General features: G+C 30.3%; 1 protein-coding gene across 3 annotated transcripts in view; it reads left to right on the top strand.

Moving 5' to 3' along the window:
- LOC129957198 (sodium/potassium-transporting ATPase subunit alpha-like) overlaps window positions 1-19,883 on the top strand; it is a 172,303-nt gene that overhangs the window by 58,680 nt on the left and 93,740 nt on the right. The window contains exon 1 of one of the 3 annotated variants that reach the window (XM_056069400.1): window positions 7,585-7,719. The exons of 1 other annotated variant lie outside the window; for it this stretch is intronic. The gene's annotated coding sequence lies outside the window, so the exon portion shown is untranslated. Of the gene's footprint in view, window positions 1-7,584; window positions 7,720-14,242; window positions 14,414-19,883 lie in introns of those variants that run through there. One more of the 3 variants, XM_056069402.1, reaches the window with a different exon arrangement.

The raw sequence follows: 19,883 nt of genomic DNA, 5'->3' as shown, positions 1-19,883 counted from the left end.
GCTTACAAACACGGTTATTAACACACTGGAAATTATAGTTGTAAAATATATTAACAAATATTTTTAGAAACTTATTAAAATTAGAGAATTAAATTAAAATTTCTTCTAAAGAAGAAATTGTACTTTGGCTCTTTAATGAGCAGATTTTTCGATCAAGAACCATCATATTTGGTGTTAAAAATGTAAACCAGGGGCTAATTTTTTTTTTTTTTTGAAATTTTAATTAGAATTTCAGGTTTAAAGGAAATTTTGACTTTTTCCCTAATAATAACTCCTAAAATTTTTATCGCACAAAGGTGATTTATATGGTTTTAAAATTTTACGAAATACCTTTCATGATACCAATTTAATAATCGTTTTTACTTTAATCTTACATTATTTTTTTTTAATTTTTAAGACTTTTCTTACAACATTCAATTATATTCTTACTCTGAAATTCAAACCGTTTTCATTGTTTCATCAGTTTTTCATTGATGCAGATCTGTAATTTGGAGAGTGGGTTGTCAGCTCAGGTGTCATTCTCTTCATCTGACCGTGATTCAAAATTTCAAGTTTCATCCCAAAATAGCTCTAGTATTGCTTTAATATAACTAAATTAAATAAATTTTTCATCAAATACTTAATCGAATGATTTTCTTCCATTTTTGAAAGCTAAGGAAGAAAAAATTTCTTTAATATCTATGCAGTTTACAAAACAAATAAAAAGTAAAGAAATTATAATATTTCGAAAGTTATATTAACCGAACAATTACGTTTTTAATAGAGCTATGATGTGAAGAGACTGGCCTCTGTTAGGAAATTTCATGAGCAAAATGAAAATAATACAGGTAAGACTGTTAAAATAACGTGGCTTTATTGTCAGAGAATTTAATGATAAAATATAGTTTGTTGAAGAAATCAGAAACATAGACTTAAGTCTAAGAGATTTAATTTTAATTAAATGCAATCAATCACCCCGGTGAACCAGCTGGTCACCAAAAACGGCTGATTGTAAATAAAATGAATGTCAATGAAAAACTTTTTTCTTTCTTTCTTGTTTTAAAGTAGTATGAATTTGATTTGTGTGTCGTAATATGCTTCAAAGTTTTTGAGGTATTTATTTTTTTAATTAAAAAATTAAGAAATCAAATTTTTAATTTCTATTTATTTTTAATTAGAAAAAATTTAATTAAAATATATACAAACACCATTTCTTTTTCAAAATGTACTGTTAGAGAAAGAATTACATGCTAAATTATGTAGCTGTATGTCCAATAGTATCTATAGATCGCCAGTACGCACACCAATAGACATTATTGGTGTGTTTACTGAGTGTAACACATTTTGTTTGTAACAGAGATAGAGAGATTGAGATAAGAATAATGATTTTGTTCAATTTCTTTAATCGATTATTTAATACATGATTCAATGTTCATGAGTTGTTTCATAAACTAATTTTAAACTTCGAAATTTGATAGATATTTGGATATGTTCTATTAATTTATTATTGTCATATACATACAAACGGGCCAATGCTTCATCCGTTTAACTTATTTTATAGAATCACAATTCTCTGATATTTATTGATATTGGATATGACGGGTTGAAGTCTTCCTATAAGCAAAAAGCCATTCATAATTTGAAATTCAAAATGTCTTTCCAAAAGAAACCATCAAATGCATTTGCTCAACTCTAATATAAATGAAATAAAAATACAACTAATATGCTCAGAGAAAATAGTGGTTACAGAAAGGAGGTAACATTTCTATAATTCCCCACAGTAATTCGAATAGAACCATGGATTAATAATTTGGAGGTTATTTTATTCAAAATCACACTAGTAGTTCAGACTTCAGATACAATTTCATGGAAATGTTCCCTTTCTGGAATCTGTCTGTCCGTGATGATCTCGTGGCAAGGCTTCCGTTTCGTTGAGGGCCGCGGTGGCCTGGTGGTAAGGTCTCGGCTTCGGAACCGGAGGGTTTCAGGTTCTTGACCCGATTCCACCAAAGAACCGTCGTGTAAGGGGGGGTCAGTTGCACGTTAAATCCGTCATGACTAAACGTCCTCCCGCTGGTGTGGTGTGGTGTGGAGAGGGGGGTGCCTGCTCAGGCGTCGTCCTCGTCATCTGACCGCGGTTCAAAATTACGAGGTCAGTCCCAAAATAGCCCTAGTGTTGCTTCAAACGGGACGTTAATATAACAAAACCAAACCAATCCGTTTAGTTGTCGGAGGTTTCAGGTTCGAAACTTGATTCTTTTGAAGGTTTAGTCCACTCACATGGCCGTAATGCGACAAATGGGCTGTACTTTCGGTCGAAGTAAGCCTAAAGATATGTTATTTCTCTAGTAGAAATATGGGTGAGCAACCGCTTAGCGAAATATAGGTAAGCACTCAGTCATTAATCCTTTAAAAGACCGGTGTTTTTTTTTTTCAAGTCATGGTATATTAAAATATTTTTAGGATTGGCTTATGAAAAGTGATTCATTTAGCTTATTAGACACATTTAATTTGATTAATTAATTCATTTAGTTGATTAATAATTAAATAACAAATGAAGACATCGCATTTTGTGTGAGATAAGAACTAAACCATCTAAGTTTCTGTCTTATAGAAAAAAAATGTCAGAACTTGTGTCAACTTACATATTTTAACAGATTCAAGAATTTGGTGGGAAGCATATTTCCCATGGTCAGTAGAAAGGTATAAAGATCAGCGAATGGACCGGTCTTAGTAAATGTGCCACGGGTTGGATTCTGATGAACAGAGAAGCACAAATACAACATTGGACAAACCAAGTCATAGATCATGGGAACACGGTTTAAGTGACATAGGTGCATATTAAATTTGTTAGGACAAATGCCTTCCCTTTGTTTTTGTGCAGAAGTTTTAAGAAAAGGTACAGGCCCAAGTATCGTTCTGTCCATCTAATTATGATTCAAAATTACAAGATTTATTTCAAAATATATAACCCTTTGATTCAAATGGGACGTTAATATATATAAACTAAGGTATCAATCAATTTCTCAGAGGCACTGTGACAAGATGGCGGAATATCAGTTTTGGAATTGAAAAAAAAAACGGAATTGAAACTTGTTTTCCAGCAAAGGTTTCTCGCTTGTAAGATGTATATTTAATCTATCATTATTGATGAAATATCTTATTTTAATTATAATCACCAAATATCTACTAATAATAAATATGAATGCGTGTGCCTATCTGTGCGTGTTTGTGTGCATTAGCGCTGCACGTTTTAGACTGTTTCATCTACAACTACCATATTCGGCACAGTAATTGCATAGCACTGACGCATAAAATAGCTATGAAATATTGATCTATGGTATGAGCTTACCGTTTTTATTGAATTTAGGGTGCGACATTCGGAGATTAATTGCTAGCTTATGGTACACATGTACTAGAAAATCGAATATTTCTTTTGGACATCGTTTTTTTCCAACCAATTGGAATCAAACTTTGACATAGAGCTACAATTGTAGTCGCAATATTATGTAACAAATTTTAATTATTAAAGTCACGTTTTTGAGTTATTTTGTTTAGATGCATGTGAAAGTATAGATAGACAGACGGACAACCTTTTGATCGATTTAGTTTAAAATTTGATGAGAATCTACGCTTTAGATGCTGAATTTGAACACCAAATTATATTTATCTAGTTCTTTCTAATCTTCAACTCAATTTACAGTTATCGTATTCACTTGTATTCTGACACCCGGACAGACAGACTTCCTATAAATGGATTTTGTTCAAAATTTATTAGAGATTTACAAATTTAATGTAAAATCCATACGCAAAATTGCATTCGTGTAACTCAAAGCGTCTTAGAATTATCAGACATAATTACCAAAATGTGTTTTCCAGCGAGTTCTAAAATGCGAAGATAGAAAAATGAATCATCTTGAGATAAAAATTTTTGATGATCATAATACTTTCTTTGGATACTTAATATACAAACGATTAAAAATACCTCGAGATCTTGGGGTGTTCCATAACTGAGAGGCCTCACAGCAGATGTTTACTTTTTCTATTTGATAATCCGGTTCTAACACTAACATTCCCGGTTTAAAGTTGTATTATTGAGATATTATTCTGAATTATAAAAATCGAGATTCTAGTAGAAAGAAATTATTTATAAACTTCAACTCATTTTTTAAGCAGTTAAATTTTCTTGGTTAAAATTCATAAAGAATGAATAAAATTTTAAAACTGCAAATTAAGCAGAAAAATCCTGATATAGCAATTTTGGGTTTTACATTTTATTTTTTTTTATAAATTAGAATCAACTAAAATTATAGGTGGAAAATTCTCTTTTTTTTTCAAAAGAATCAATTAAAAGTAAAAAGAATCAATTTAATTAACTATTATAGGTACAAATTCATTTTTGTACCTATAATAATGAGTTGTTTTTCGAAACTTTTTAAGCGCTTGGAATTTTAGAATTAATCGAAATATTTCGAGAAGTGTATTATTTTTACTGTTGCTACTTAAAATACACCGTTTCTACATACAATGTATTCACTTACATGTTATCTAAGATCTAAAAAAAAAATAACTCTAACTTTTTATTTTCTTACCTTCAACTTGCTAAGATTTCATAATTAGAATAGATCAGTTAAATTTCATTATTAGATTTTCACCTTCTTGTATATGAAGTACAGAGAAAGCATTGTAATCGTCAAAAAAAATTCGAACTCGAGATTTTGAGGAGTCTACATGATACGAGTCTTCCATATATCCGAAAACACACACTTTTTTTCTAACAATATGCGTGAAAACGATATCTTGATTATATGTGAAACCTAAAACAAAACGAAACTCTGTGTATGAAAATGATATCTCAAAAATGAATTAAGCTGGACAAATGAAATTTGGTATATGGATTTAACCACAGCTTTGCAGATTTTTATTAAATTTTGAAGGTAATCCACTTACAGGAAGTCTGTCTGACTGATTGTTCGAGTTTAAGTGAACTCGGTAATAGCAAAACATAAAGAGCTAAATAGATCAAATTTTATTCGCAGGTTTAGTATCTAAAATGTAGGTATTTACCAAATTTTAAACCAAATCCATCAAAAGGGTTGGCCATCTATCTATGTGCACTTTAATAAGCATATAATTCCATAATTCATGAACGAAATTATTCAATTCAACGTGATGTTGTGAATGTTAAAATGACATTATAGAAAATGTTAAAATGACATTATAGATCTATATTCCGTTACTATTGTTTGCCAATACCATGCAAATTTTGACCTAAACCAACACCCATAATTATGTAGGGGGTAGGGGATATAAATTTTACTCAAGAGTGTGCGAGGAAGTTTCGGGGAGACCATCGGTTGATGTTAACTTTAGAACAAATTAATTTGGAAGCTTAACGCATTTAATTAAGTTCTAATTATTTTAAATATTTAACGTATTTACTTATTTTAAGTATTAATACATAATTTTCAGAATTACATTTCTAATAATAATGTGAGGAATATAATTATAAGGCTTAACGAATCAATATATGAATCAAAAGAAACGTATTTTATAATGCAGAGTTGTATCACTACGTCAAAAACATATTTTAAATAATAAGAAATATGCCCCAAATATTTTAATTAATAAGGAATAATTATGAATAGTTTTCATGATTATGCATTTTAAAAAATTGAAATTATAATAATTGACATTTTTAACAATTTAATGTAACTCATCACACGTTTATGAAATACAGAGTAAGGAATTTAATTATATTAAGATGATTAAATTTGATTAATTTTTTTTATGGCCAAACACAAAATATTTAAAATATTTCGTTGAGTTTGCTCCAAATCTCTTTCAAATAATATATAAAAATATTTTCTTAGTTTACAATTTATTTGCAAAAAGTAAATTTACAGAATAATTTCTTAATCTGAGAAATTGTTAATCTGGCATTCATTTTTAACTGGCCGCATTCCGTATTTTACGAAATGGATTAGTATTTTATGAAATAACTATAGATTGCTTTTATCGTTAAAGAATATACCTAAATTTTATTCTTTAACGGCAACATTAACAGTTCTTTTAAGTTAAACTTAACCTTGAGGACACAGAGAGTTCCAAAAAGGAATACTGGCAGACGACTTTCCGGTACGAAAAAATAACTCATTCAAAAGAGAAGAGAAATGTTCTCATTTTTTTTAGCCAAACGCAATAAATTAGCTTAATTTTAATTCCAATTCGAGGGATTTAATGACCTAAATATATACTATGAGAGACGAAATACAATGGCTCAACAAATTTTAAATAATTAGAATCGAAAAGAATAAGTAATTAATTACGAAATAGCGAAGAGATTGATCGAAACCGTACCGGCAAGAGGAAGTGCTCCTGGATTCTGTGAGTGGAGTAAAAGCTGATTCATGAATCATGTGCCAAGTCTAATTAAATTTTAGTTATAAAAATTAATATAATTAAATAATTAAGATTTCATTTAATGCCAAGTAATCCGGTGGAAATATTTTGGGAAAAAGGAAGAAAAGAAAATATTCTGAACATTTAAAAAATTTGTAATAATACTGTCTTATTAAATGGATCTTGCATTAAAAATGTATTTATAAAACTTATTTTATATATGATCGCATAAAAGAAAAGCAAACGGTTATCCGCGAAAAAAAAACTTCTAATTTGATGTTCATTAAGAGTAACAAAAATTCAAAATTTCAATGCGAAATGTAGCATATTCTCCCTAAAAAAAGCTAAGGTGCAGCTTAAAAGCGTTTTGCTGATTTACTGACTAACTGGACATATCATTTTGAAACTGTTAATGATTTCATGTCAAATGTAGTAGGTATTTTAACACTTATTAAATGAAAAAGTATTTTCTGATTGTAAAATTTAGCTCTTATTTATGTTCTTAATTATATTTTTGGAATATTTATTTGAATTTCTTAAAAAAGAAAGTTGCTTTTATTTGACATAAAATAAAAAGTAATCGTTAGAACTTTCTGAAGAATTAGAACATCAGACATATTTTAATTTTTGAATAATACATGATTAAAAAGATAGTTTCGTGTATTTTTTTTAAAATTTTGAAGAATTTGGCTAATTTTTAAAAATTAAAGTGCATAATAATGTTATTATGCAAAAAGAATTAATTATATTTTTTTCTCTTTTTTATTTATCTTTTTAAAAGTATCTCAGAAACCTTTAATTGCGTTCGTTCTTAATTCTTTTAACCTCAAATAAATAAAACGAAAACATCAGAAGTGTTGCCAAAATTAAAAGGTTATGAAATAAAAATATTTAAAAAAAAAGAGTTTAAATTGAAAAAAAAGTTTTATGTCACATATATGTTCAAATTATTTCCCTCTTTTTTCTCAAAAAACTTAACATTCAAAGTAATTTTTACAAGAGCAGATAAGAGCTAGTATAAGTGTTTTTAATAATTTCGAATTCAAACTGAAACTTTTGAAAAGAAAAATAATCCTAATCAAGACATCGATTATACCTTTTGAGTTTATGAAGCATGCGCAGTACGCCAGCTTTTACTTCGCCGAAGTGGAAGAAAGACTCCCGCGGCGCCTCTTTTGGTGAATTTTTTGATATCATTTTGGCGAAGAAGAAGAGGTGTGTGCCAGAAGTCGAGTCATCTCACTTGCGCTAGTTTCATCTGGGAGAAGAGTGTATACAGCTGGTTCGAACGGAACACGTGGGATTTTTGTTTTTGGTACATGCGGCTTCTTTCATATAGTGAGTAATCTTTTTTGCCTTTCCTACTTGTATTTGGATCATCGGTTCCCATTCAATTTTCATTAGTGGTGCAATAACTTGTTTACTGTTAGGTACCTACTAGTTCGCGCTTCCTACGATTATAATGCATTTTTGTAGCAGAAGCCGAATTATATATTTTTGTTTCGAATTTATTTTAATAGAATATTCTATAAAATTTTGTTTTTATTCTAATATTTTCAGAATTTTTTACCCAGGATTTTTTACCAACCATGATTATCTGAATTCATATTATCGTAAAAAGGGATAGGGTTAACATAACATATAATCCTTTTTCCGAAATATTTAATAAAATCGTGTGTTCATAAGTTTGATTCACGTGTGAAATGCTAGTCAAATATGGCAATCGATTTAATCTTTTAAAGTAGGACACTGCGACAATGGCGCGAACTCTTAAAAAAAATAGTTGCAATTGTCTATCTATGGTATTTTAACATAGTTCTTTCTGTCGGTATTGTTACATTTTTAGTGACAACTTTTTTTTAAGGGAAAAAAAAGCAACTCTTAAGTTTTATCTATTTTATACTGATAGCCTATCATTGGGTTAGAATTTTTTTTAAATTTCTGTATTTAAATTTTTTTGAAATAATTGCTTTTTATTAACATTTTATTTAAAGACTACATGTCCATATTATTTTAGTAGCCTAGAAGTTGATTTCATTTTGAAAAGTAGTCAAATAACATCGAAAGACATGAGTATTCGCTCTTTGAATAAATTGCTTAACACGAAAGGCAGTAACAAGTGAAGAATAGTTATATTGCTAAATGAAGACAAATGGCGAGAAAAGAAATGAAAGTTTATGATATTTTCATAAAATTGACGTAGTCTTATTATCTAGTGTAATCTGTAACTTAAAGAAATGCTGTGCTAGTTTCAGTTCGATTTTAAAATTCAAATTGAGAAATTTTGTTATGATTTTTGAAAATTTAAAAAAAAAATCATTTTTTTATGTTTTTATATAGATTTATTTTTTTCTTGCAATCTATATTGTTATTGGTCAATGCTCTACAAATTTGTATTTTTGATGTTTTTTTAAAAAAATAATATAACATTATGTAATTGCTCTTGTATTCAATGCATAATGCTTAAAGGACGTAGCATTTAAAGCTTCGAATTAAGTTTCAGGAAAATAACATTCAATTTAACTACTGAAATTTAATTTTAAACCAAGTTAATCTGCTACCAGCATTTGGTCCGACTGTTTTCGACTTAAAATGGCTTTATACAAAGATTTAAATCATTGTCACTTTATTTTAGATTATTATGTTTCCGTTTTATTGTAAAGTAGCATTGATGTGCATTTCATCTTATTATGCAAACAAATTAGCATCACTCAACTGGTTTTTTATTTAAAAAAATGATAACTTTAAATAAAAAATTAAACTTTTCATATCATTCTAACCTATTTCTTAATTTGATTGCTAAAATGTAATCGCGATACCGCTTTATAAGCACATAATTCATACAAATACGAGTTTAATTGCTAAACTAGATTGGGATATTTCGAATTTTCAGAATTTCTTAACTGGATTCGGAAAATTCAACCGCAGAACGAATTCGCTGTCGCCTGTCTGCCGTATTAACTGCATAATCGCTTCATATAGTAGAGACCATCACTTAATGTTTTGCCAAATATTAAGTGCCATCTGAATCTTCGAAGTCGGAATATTGTTTTTAATACACTTCAGTCATCTAAAAGTTTTGTAATCTTTTAAAAGTTTGTAAATGATCTTATAATGAATAGCTTACCTCATCTATTTATTATTATTTTTGTCTTTGGTAATAATTGTGATTACATAAAGCAAGAGAACAATTGATTTTTAAATGGAGTTATATTCGCAAATTTACGAACTGCCGATCTCATTCTTATGAATTCTAATTTCCCCAACTTCTAAATTTTAACAACATTTTTGGCATCGGTAAAGTGGAATAGAACATTTTGAATGCGAAGCCTTAACCCTAAGATGTTTTTTTTTTGTCCGAAACCATAAATTCATAAACTGGGATGGGATTATTTTTTTTACATTAATCTTTTGCACTTCCGCGAAATCACTTGACGTCAATGCTTATGGCTAAGCATAAATTAGCATATTCATGTAATTGGAACAAAAAAATAAACCGGCTTTACATTAGTAAGAAACTGTGAGCTGAATTAAGATTATTTTTTACTCAACCGCACGAGAGATGAAAATATAATCCATATCCTAAACTATTAAAGTTTATTATTTGATTTTATAAATTTTACTGATTTTCATTGGGACTTCCCTGAGTTTGTCATTAGTGTGACAATTAACAGATGCATGTGTTAAATCTCTGTCAATAAAATGCAGTGGATTCAATAAGATTTTGATGAACAATTCAATAAGATTCCGTGATGATGAACATCACGGAAGCACCTGGATTTTTTCGGGTGGATATATCTGTTTATAGTCCAGTCTTCCCACTTCTCTTTAGGACAAAAAAAAAAAAAAAAATGCCCCATTTCCAACCGATAAATTATCGCGATTGCGTAATCAGAAAAAGAAAACGCATATGCAGTAAGTGAGCATAATTTTGCATTTAGGAATCAACTCCAAAATGGTCATTAGTCGGTCTAGTTATTATCTGAAGACTTCATAGAATAAAGCTTATTGCTTTTTTTTTTTTCTAAAATTAATCGTATCATGAGTTTCTATTTTTAATGAAAAAGGCAAATTCTATACAATGAATATTTATTCCCTAATGAATAACAGCGTTTGATTATTAATAGAAATTCACATTAGAAATCAATATAGATTTTAAACCGAACCTACAACCCAAAATGGCACAGCTTGATTTTTTTTAAAATTTATCTTAATTATTCAACAACAATAACTATCACATACAATCTAGTTATTAAAATAATGAGATATATTGTTGTGAAATTTACTTCAAAATATTTTGAAATTTATTAAAGAAAAAGAAATTGTAATTCGTATAAATAGGTTCCCTGATGTTTTTTACGATTTTATTAAGAGGTATAAAAATGATTTTTTGTCCAAAATGTTTTCGAAATTATTGTGGAAAAATTAAAAATTTAATTGATTTTTAACAAAGATTCGAGAGAAAAACTCTTGTGAGCATCTTCTATCCATGAAGTAGCTAAATACCAAATTTCGAATTTTTAAGGCCAACAATTTGCCATGAGGCGTTTTGAATGATATTCGTCGCCTATAAATATTATGTAAAAAAAAAGTTCTGATGAAATATTCAAATATCGAAAAACTAAAATACAAAAGTATGTATGTATATTCGTTGCTCTTCGCTATAAATGCATGATTCTGTAAGAAGGTTAATTGAACGATTTGCCCATCAGTATTTTAAGCAACCAATTAGGGATTGCGAATGACAGTGCAAACTTTAAGCACGATATTAACCTATTTTTTAAAAACAAACCTGTTGTATTATTTAGGAAAATAAATTCTTTTTGTTACCTAAATCACTCCTATATTAAAATATTACAATCAAAATTTATTTTATGAAATTTATTCTTAAAGGGCTTTTAACTCCGTTTTAGGTGAACCGTTTGATATTTCTTTAATTTTAGGAAGAGAAACTTTTATACCTACTTTTTAATGTACTGGAATACTATGAAATTTAAAATTTGAAAAGAATTTGTTAAATTAAGTAACCAAGAGAAGTAAAAACAAAATATGAAACTTATCCCCGATGTCTTCTTGATACTTATGACAGCTACTGGGAAATCGATTTGCCAAACAACTTCTGGCAACAATGTCGTAACTTAGTTTCGGCAGACGATATTTTACGATGGTGTTTTAAGTGTTGAAACAGCGGCATAATTACTCGTTTTGCGATAAAGTTGCAGTTTACTCAACTGCACACAGTACTAGTAGTCAACGATGTAGTTCGATTTCAAATAGTGTAAAAAATACTTTCAAAGAATGTTTGAATGAGTTTGTTATAGTTCTGTTTTCATTCTGCCTCGAGTGACCTTTTTGCCCTTGGCAAAATGTATGCGGCCTTCTTGCGATGCCAGTGAATCAAATTGATCTTGAAGACAATTTTCAAAGACATTTTGCGGTTTTTTCCTCCTCATATGTTCTTAGAAATATAGTAGAACTATTCTAAATCGAATATTTAGTTTAGAATTCGTCAGAAATTCTAATTTTTCTTATGCTCCTTGAATTTCACACAAGCATAATTTAAAATATTGTTTGATTCAAAATTTCTTTTGATTAATTCTAAATCAAAACCAAAAATTAGAGAAAAAAAATGTTTTTATGACCGACATTTTTTGCCATTGACATAGCCCGTACCTGTGTCCTCGGTGACCTTATGTGAACAACTCTTTAATCCCCTTTATTCAGTGTAGAACTTAAACTTCCTGCAATGCAATCAATAAAGAAAATAATGGAAATATCTCTTCTTTAAAAGAATTTTAGGCACTCTAGTTGCAAATTGCCATGCTTATTCTAAAGTATAAAATTACTTATTATTTTTAAACTAGCAAAATTTTTTATTATTTTTACCAAATTATATACTGTTATGTCAGGTATATTCATTAATTATTAAAAATAAATCGTTACTGCCGTTTTTAATTTGAATAATTCTAAAGTACTCATTACTATATCTGTAGATATTGAATCATTCCTTTTGTAAAAAGTGAAGTTCTGAAAACCAGCGTTTTATTGCGGATGAATTTTTTTTTCATCAGAAATTGTTTATCCTTTTTGCGAGTGTTAAAATACACTGCTAGTTAGAAAACATCTGGCGATTCCTTGACTTGGCTCGTGAGTAAATATATCAACGTTCCATGGATATCGTATTCCATATTTAAATAAGTCGTCTACGAATTCGAAACAGATGCAGTGGTAGGGTAGATTTTAATTTAGGCTTAACTTCTATACTTTCAGTATTATGTAATCATATCACATTACATGAGTATTTAATATAGTGCTTATGTATTTGATCTTAAATTTCCTGCATAAGAACTTTGCACATTTCAAGAGTAGGCTTGTTGAATTAGCTTTGTGTGGACATTGAGTAAGTGTGATGGACTCAACGTTTTAATCTGAGTAATGCAGCTCGTACGTCACTTCCTGTCAAGAAACAGTTGCGTAAGCATTAATATAAAAAACAAAGAAAAGAAAAAAAAGGAGAGAGGGTGAGAAAAAAGTTCCTTTTTTTTTTTTTTTGAAATGTTATTACACTTAAGGTTTTATTTCCTTGTGTGTACGAAGTTTAAAAAAATATTGTGATCGTTAAAAAATTCGATCTCGATATTTTGATGAATTTGCACTTCTTATAATACGCTTAATTCCGGAGAAAAAAAATTGAATTTATGTCCATCTGGAGACACAATCTCAAAAATACACCAAGTTAGGGGCTTGAAATTTGGAATAGGGTCTCGTATGTTTGCATCAAATTTTGTACGAAATACACAAGAGAAATCTGTATGCATGAGAAAAATAAAAACGGTTCGATGATAGAAATTTTGCATATGATTTTATCACCAGAATTATAGAAATTCGTTTGGTAAGTTCATTGTATTTAACCACGAAGCTTACTGATAGTCATTCCAAAAACAACTTTTAACAGAAACTGTCTTCTGGTCATTTGGAAAGGCATTGACGATTTTGCTGAAATTGTGTAAAATAAAAAAGTGACATTACTACACATCCGTGAAGTTACGGAGCTTGTGATAATTTAAATTTTCATTTAACAAATTTCACTCATTCATTGGCATAGTAACATCATGAATCCACAGCTTGTGCGCTTTTTTTTTCTTCTGTTTTGCTAACATAACTTGTATAAATCGCGTTATCGTTCAATTCGGCTTTCTTATACTTAAATGATAAATAAAAAAAAATGACAGTATTCTGTCATCAAATATCGCATAAAAAAAGAGGCATAGTAAATTATAAATGCCTTCACATCAATAAACTCTTCCTGGTATTTTGTGTATATATTATGGTTAGCATTTAATTTTAACAATCCGGTAGAGATTAAATCCCTTTTTCGATCTTGAGCAAATGTTGTAACTCTCAATTTTCCAAGAGTCATGGTAGTCTAGTGGTAAGATCTGGGCCTCGTGGAGAGAGAGCTCCAATTCGTAACCCGCTTCCATTAAAATTCCATCATGTATGTGGGCTTGGTGCACGTTGAGTCTGATGTCATGTGCCAAAGGTCCTCCTATTGGCGCTATGTATTTGATACCAGTTCAGGATTCATCCTAGGTATCTGACAAGGTTACAGAATTATGAGGTCCGTTCCCATAATAGTCCTAAACACACAACACTCAAAGAAAAAAAACAGTGAGAGAAATGCACACACAAACAGTTGAGATATTATGGTAAAACAAAACTATAATCTTATAAGTACAGAAATTTATTATTTATTTAAGTCATGGTTATATATTTAGCGTACCTATTATAAATAAAAATCGCTCAAATGCATTTTCACTAGATTTTTGTCTTTTTCAGATTATATGCAGAATTCGGTTATTCTCGGTTTCCGTATCTCCCAAATCCTTGAATAATCAAGAGTTAAGTTTAGTCAACATTGAGCTTGGCTGTTTCATTAAACCACCCGCAGGTAATCGACCTTATTAGGGTTAACGATTAAGCAATACCCACTTGGCAAAAAGAGGGATCTAGCATATAAGTGGGGGAAAAGGTAAGTTGACACACAATGTTTATTAAAGTCCGAACTAATGGTTAAATAAAGCAAGTAAAGTAAAATTAGTGATGATTTTATATCCCCATTCTTACAAAATTCTTCGACTCTTTATTTTAAACAATATTCTGGCATCGAGTCAATACGTTTGCTGCTCTGAACTTGTTGAAGTGAGAATTGTGTTGTTATAGGTCAAACAGCAATGTAGAGATCGGAATCGCATTTATCTCTACAGGCATAACGAACCTACGATGTCAACCATGAAATGCAAGAGAACATAAGGGACCATGTTCTGTAATAATCTGCATATAATTTCGTTTTGTGTAATTGCATGTATTGAAATTGGTCACTTAACTTAATCTATCTAAATAGAACATAAATCAACTCTTTAAAAAAAACCTGTTACTAAATGAATTGCCACTTGAAACCTAAATAAAAATATTTGAAAATTGATAATTATCCTAGCTTCATTCATATCCTGTGGCCATTCGGACAGAGTAACTGGCTTCCATAACAAGCATTTGCAACTCACTATCAGCCCCACTTGGTAACTCCCGGTTGCAGTTTCTCGATCTTGCTGAGCGACTTTCTTTCCCTTCGGATGAATTAAGTATTCAACGAGGTCAATCTGGCAACCTTTTCCATTCCTCCCGGAGCAATTCTGGCTTCCGTGTCAATTAAGAGTGATGGGGAGCTTGATGGAGATGGTCCATATTTCAAGATGTAGCGACTTGTTTTTCGAAATTCTTCAAGACCCATATCATTTTTCTCTCCATAAGCATTAGATTGTGACCTTTACTAATCATGGTAGATAGAGCTGTACAATCTGCTTAGAATTATAGTTTTCATCTTTAAAGCAGTGTAGAGGGAGAAAATGTAAAGGATAATCGAAATTTTTTCTCTCTGAATTTGAAAAATACATTTTTAGTTTTATATCCGCCCATTTGTGAACATTGTAACTCAAGCACTTTCAGACAGACGGACGAAATTTGATATATGGTCTTCATACTAAATTTGTAGATTTGTCAAATTTTGTGTGAAAACTATGCAGAGGTTATTTAACACAACTAATAAACGAATAGAGAAGAAAAATAAAATTTGGTACACAGACTTGGCAACTAAAGTGTAATCAAATCTATCAAATTTGGAACTAAATCCGTTAAGGAGTTGACCATTCTGTCGGTGTGTTTCCTCAAGTATATAAATGTGGTTAATAAAAAAATAATGCAATGACATATATGAAATTTTGTATGTGATTTTATTCTAAAATTCCTAGTTCTATGTCAAATTTTGTTTTCAGGAGGTTGCAAAACACACGTATAAAACATAAATTCGATTTTGAGGTATTATTGATTGCATTACGAGGATTAATCGCCAAAACAATAAATGAGGATCACACTACAGATTCAGTGAAAATGTGAAATTTACGCCAAAGGTCAATATTTCGTTACGATTGTTCGCCAATATCATGCGTGGCCTTCGCGTGAACAATTTTGTGAGGGAGGAGATAACACTTTTATTAAAAAATAAACAAAAGAGGATTTGGGGGCGACCACTCCCATTGATTATCTTCATGAGCACAACAGTCCCTTGCAGACCTTGGCTGCCCCAATCACGTGCGCTTTCCAGCTCTTTCTATCCCCCTCAACTCCCTTCTAGTTTTTTTATCCTCAGAACACTCGGGTCCCTTTCCACATCCTCCAGCCATCTAGTTGGAGGTCTTCCTCTGGCCCGGGATCACACAGGATTTTTAAAAGTGGATGTTTTGAGGGCGCTGTTTTCAGGGATTCTCCAGATATGACCGAACCATCTTAACTTATTGCACCGGATAACCAGTGTTATCTGTGGTTGCCTGCAGAGTTTGTATAATTCAAAATTGAATCTAATTCGCCCAACATCATCTCTTTAGTACTGGGTCGAAGATTGTTCTAAGGATCTTTCTCTCGAACATGTTCAGAGAACATTGAGTGTCCGAGTTAAGAGTCCAAGTTTCACTTGCACATACCAGAACAGCCACAATAAGTCTTATATCTAGGTACTTAAAATTAGTAGAATGCGCTCATTTATTATTTTCTTTGAAAGAAGGGAAAACCAAAATGACTTGACCTTGCCTTGACTTGAAAATGTGAATGTATTTGTGAAATAAGAGGAATGGATCTTTGGAGTCTATTTTATTTTTTCCATGCATAAGCCAGAATTGGCTGTCGTGTTGCATTTAGTTCCCTCGATTCAATAGTCAACTCAATAGAATGTTTTTTTTATATCCTTGTGCACTTAGTGTATAAAAGAATATTTGAATCAAAACTGGAATCCATAACATATTAAGCCTAAAGTGTCCATGAAGGGCTAAATTTTTAAGGCGCTCTGAAATGACTCATGAAATGGGAAAAAGTTTATTTACTACCTACTGAAAAAATTGTGTTCATAAAATAACGGATTCATGAAAATGGACAGAACCTGGATTATCTGAGGTCATTTGAGGTCTCTGTTAACCGAACAGATCGTAAAAAATCGATGTGCACTTGATGTTTTAATAAAGTTATGGAATGTTTGAAAGATCTTTCAAAGTTGACATTTGAACCGATTTTTCAGGATTATAAAGGCTTTTAAAATATAGACATTAGCTATTCGGCATTAGTTCTTAAGCATTTTAGTAATGCAAATGCCATACATTTTCATGGAAAAATAGCATTATAAATACAAAGGAAAGTTTCAGGTTATTGAAGAAAATTTTGTTTTGAGAACAACCTTAAAACAACCTTGAAAATATAAAAGAAAAGGCGAAAATTAGATGTATTAGCAAATTATCATGTAAAAAATTTAAAAATCCAATAAAAGATTTATTAACATGTTAATATGTGATAGTACTTGTAATTTTATTCTTATAATTTGAAGGAAACAATTTTAGAAAAAGAAAAATCACAAAATAAAATTTAATCTCTATTAACTGATTTCTCGATTATCCGAGGTTATAATCCCGATCGGTTCGGATAATGAAATTTTAGAATGCTCATTTACTTTGTACTGAATAAAAATAATGAGAAATAAGCTCAGCGGTAGCTTGTCTTTAGGAGAATTTGATACAAATTATCTGCTGCTCTGCTTTTCAAGAAGTGTCATTTATTATACCTAGCCGCAATAGCAGATAAAACGTTTCAAATTAATAATTTAATGCTAATCGACAGCAAAATTATCTTAAATATTGTTCTTGCCGCCTTTGGTGACCAGCTAGTTCTCTGGGAATGTTAGTTGTATCAAATTCAGTTTTCTCTCGTATATATAACTTCCTAGATTTGTGCTTGTAAAGTGACGAAGAAATTGGCCATATTTTTATAATTGGAAATAATTTCGGAAAAATCTTATCAAAAGTACGATTTCAATCAGGCCGGATAATCGAGGTACATTGTACCATTTTCTGCTGCATTTCGCTATTTCTGCGAAGTAGTATGTTAAATTATTTTGTAGAGTAAAATTACAATGCATCAGTAACTATTTCCATCTAGGCTGCTGCCTAGAATCGCTGGGCTGATTAGGTCAAAGGGAGGTAGGTCGATTAAAACAAATGTTATTATTGTAGCTGTCAAATTTATAAAATATGCAAGTTCTACGAATTATAAAATTTATAGGTTAATACTAGCACTTTATCAAGTTTAATTCGTCAAATTTCTAAATGTTTCATTACTTTCGTCTTTTTTTAAAGTATATATAAACATTGAGCGTCTGCTTAAATAATTGTGTGACAAATTTGAATATTATGCAGAATATGTGCTTTTATAAATTTATTAAAATAAGAAAGCAATTTATTTCATTAATTTAATGCTAACTAAGAAATGTATTAAGATAACTTAAAACGATCAGTTTATTAAAAATAAGGATTCATTGTGTGCACTGCCTAAGGCCGTAAAACGCCGAAATTTGCCATTGCATTTCACTGTTAGTGTTGCATATAAATAACAATTATAATGACAAATAAATTGTTGCAATAATATTGTGCATCTAAATAATTGCTTAAAAAATTCTGCAGTAGGAGAGAGAACAGATCATCTACTAAGTACATGCAAAGAAAGAAAAGGAAAGGAAAAAAACTTAATGCAATGTAGTTAAAGTAAACGGTCTATGCTTTTAAAAAATATTTATTGTGGTGGTTTCCAATTTACTTGTTTTAACTCTTCTAGTATTCTTACAAAGTGAAGGGTGACTGAAATAGAACAGAACGATAATACGCGTAAAATCGGGCTTCTGCATCGCACAATTCCAATGCCAAAACCGCTCTCGTAACGGAAACATTTCAAAAAGTACTTCCGTGACCACATTTCCGGCAAATGGATCACAAACACTTCTTCCCCACGTGTTTCGTTTTTTTTTTTTTTTTTTTTTTTTTGTCAGGGAATGAGAAACAATATGCCTTTCTTTCAAAACTGTAATATTGTGGGCTTGTTTTTTGGAATTTTTTCGCCTGATGTCTGTTATGGTGAACGCATTCCTTAGGTGTTAGGTTTTACTTTGCAATGTTGGCGCAGTATAGCCTAATAGGGCTCTTGCACCAATAACTCACACAACAACTACATTTACTTTGCAATGCAATTGTAATTCTTGAGTTGTGAAACAAAATTCCTGCCGGCATATTAATGTATTTAATTTCATTTGATAACCATTAGTGTTTTTGCATTAACAATGCATACTGGCTTTTCTTCAATATGCTACGGGATACATAACACGCCTTTTTTTTTCTTCCAATTCCTACTATTAGTTCACACTCTCTATATATATGTTATTCAAATTTTCAATCGTTAATGAAATACTTTTTATTCATCCACTCAAGTTCAAATACATTTTTGAAAACTTGTAGTGGATGCCACTTCATGTTAATGCAGTTTTTTTTTCAAATATTAATTAATTAAATTTGTCTAATAACTTCTATTTGGTCGCCAATTTCTTCGCCATGTCGCCAATTGATCCCAAATTTGTTGCCAAGTTCTATTTTGCCATTTTATATTGTAATTCTGTCATATGTATATACATATTTATATTAATTGTAATTATTTAATAAAAAGTCTAAAATAAAATATTACTTGTTGTTGTTAAATATGCAAAGGAAAAAGAATTAAAAAAATATTAAAAGCGTTTAAAAACTAATATAATTTGACATATGGTCGTATTACAAAAACGTATAAAGTTTATATATATAAAACCACGTACATCAGTAAATCTTGGTGCGAGAAACCTTGTTAACTCGAAGAATGTCGAAGCGATTTTCCAATCCTCGCCAAATATTATTCAACATTTTGACTGTCACATTAGTCATTTTTTGTGATCCTAACTTTGAGTGTATAATTATCTTTGACTGGCGTTTCAAACTCTTTGTCCTTTACGTAACCCCAGAATTGTTGCCTCTAAAATGGTAATTTCCAGATTTTCTTTAGGTAATATCTGAATTTGCACCTTAATATGCATCCAAATTTATGAGGAA

The sequence above is a fragment of the Argiope bruennichi genome, chromosome 11 (assembly GCF_947563725.1).
Source record: "Argiope bruennichi chromosome 11, qqArgBrue1.1, whole genome shotgun sequence".
In the NCBI taxonomy this organism is placed as follows: Eukaryota; Metazoa; Arthropoda; class Arachnida; order Araneae; family Araneidae; genus Argiope; species Argiope bruennichi.
Note: the sequence above shows the minus strand (reverse complement) of the source record. Positions and strands in the feature narration are given on the sequence as shown.